General features: G+C 40.0%; 1 pseudogene; it reads left to right on the top strand.

Annotated features, from left to right (window-relative positions):
- The first annotated feature begins 909 nt into the window (after positions 1–909).
- Positions 910–1,239, top strand: LOC112922429 (cytochrome c pseudogene; annotated as a pseudogene).
- The last annotated feature ends 813 nt before the right edge of the window (positions 1,240–2,052 follow it).

Here is a 2,052-nt window from a genome sequence, read left to right on the forward strand (position 1 = left end):
TCTACTATTTCATGAATGGAAGCCTATGAGACGTATGTGTGTGTATGAGAGACAGAAAGAGGGAGAGAGAGGAAGAAAGAGAGAGAGAGAGATGTTGGGAGGGAGAGAGAGAGCAATCATTCAAAAAATAGACTTTTTTATTCTTTCACAACTTCACAATATGGTTTATAGCATGTTCTACTTTTCTGACCCTTCAATTTTACCTGTGTTGTGGTAGATTTCTTTAAAGTCATTCAACCTTTTTACTCTTCCTCTTCTCTCTTACCCCCTTGTAACTCAGCCTGTTTCCCTCAAACTCGTGCTTACACAGACATGTCTTTTAGTAACAGAGAAGAAAGCACTGGGTTTCCCGTTTCTACAGTACAGCTAGCAGCTAATAGGGCAAGTAGACAATGACCTCCATGTAGAAATACAAAGAAGACACCGTGTAGAACTCTCTGTCCAAACACAAAAAAACTCTTGTTAATCCTCCCATAGTACATCTTTTTCTTTTTTTAATATTTAATACCTGTTTGTTTTCCAGTTGTATCAAAATAATATTTGGATGGCATGGGAATACTTTTTCCCATTTGTATTATACATTTAAATTTTTGTTAAGGGCATCTTGGTGGTTAATCAGTGAAGCATCTGCCTTTAGCTCAGGTCGTGATCCCAGAGTCCTGGGATTGGTCCCCTCATTGGGCTCCCTGCTCAGTGAGGAGCCTACAACTCCCACTCTTCCCGGCTCATGCTCTCTCTCACTCACTCTCAAATAAATAAACAAAATCTTAAAAAATATTTTTTTGTAAATATATTATACAAATATTCAAATTGTAATAAAACAATATCCCAGTGTTTCTCAAGAGAGCAGGACATCTGGCTTGCGGGTAGGCCTTTTTGTTTCCAATGAGGTGAAAGAGTGATTTAAAAATGGATGATATCGACAAGAGCAAGAGGATTTTTGTCCAGAAGTGGAAAAAGTGCCATAACATGGAAAAAGGAGGCAAGCACAAGACTGGGCCAAATCTCCATCGTTTATTTGGGCAAAAGACAGGTCGGGCCTCTGTATTTTCTTAACCTGGATGCCAACAAGAACAAAAGCATTATCTGGGTAGAGGAGACACTGATGGAGTATTTGGAGAATCCCAGAAAGTACATCCCTGGAAAAAAAAAATGGTCTTTGCTGACATTGAGGAGACAGGGGAAAACACAGACTTAGTAGCTTACCTTGAAAAAGCTATTAAAGGAAGTAAAAGTTGACCACCGCTTTATGTATTACAAAACAAAAGTGTCTCATGACTTTTTTCATGTGTACCATGTTTCTTTAAAAATTATCTCTTTGGGATCCCTGGGTGGCGCAGCGGTTTGGCGCCTGCCTTTGGCCCAGGGCGCGATCCTGGAGACCCGGGATCGAATCCCACGTCGGGCTCCCGGTGCATGGAGCCTGCTTCTCCCTCTGCCTGTGTCTCTGCCTCTCTCTCTCACTGTGTTCCTATCATAAATAAATAAAAATTAAAAAAAAAATTATCTCTTTATTTCTTTGAGAGAGAGTGTGTGTGCAAGAGAGAAAGTATGGGCAGGGGGAGAGGCAGAGGGAGAGGGAGAAGCAGACTTCTCACTGAGCAGGGAGCCTAACATCAGGCTGGATCCCAGGACCCCAGGATCATGACCTGAGGCAGACATTTCACTGCCACCCAGGTGCCCCTCATGTGTACCATATTTAAATTGACGACATACATCAGTATTCAGATCATGAATCCCTGATAGAATATTTCTTTTGGACAGTCCTGATTTAAATAAGTTTGGCCTGTGGTTAAAAGAATATGACCAGCTTTTTGAACTTTGATAGTCATTCTGGTTCAGCAAGTACTGTCACTCTTTTCCCCTTCTAAAAATATGATTGTAGGTGATTAATAATGTTCAACTTTTCACAGAATTGATAAAAGCTATGTCTAAACCTGTAAGAGATTGGTCTTATATTTAGATGTATATAACTGGTTATATTAACTATGGCAATATAATTAAAATTCCCTGCCTCTAAAATGTTGCCTTTTCCTTAATGTAAGGCATTGT

This window comes from Vulpes vulpes, chromosome 14, assembly GCF_048418805.1.
Source record: "Vulpes vulpes isolate BD-2025 chromosome 14, VulVul3, whole genome shotgun sequence".
Taxonomy (NCBI): Eukaryota; Metazoa; Chordata; class Mammalia; order Carnivora; family Canidae; genus Vulpes; species Vulpes vulpes.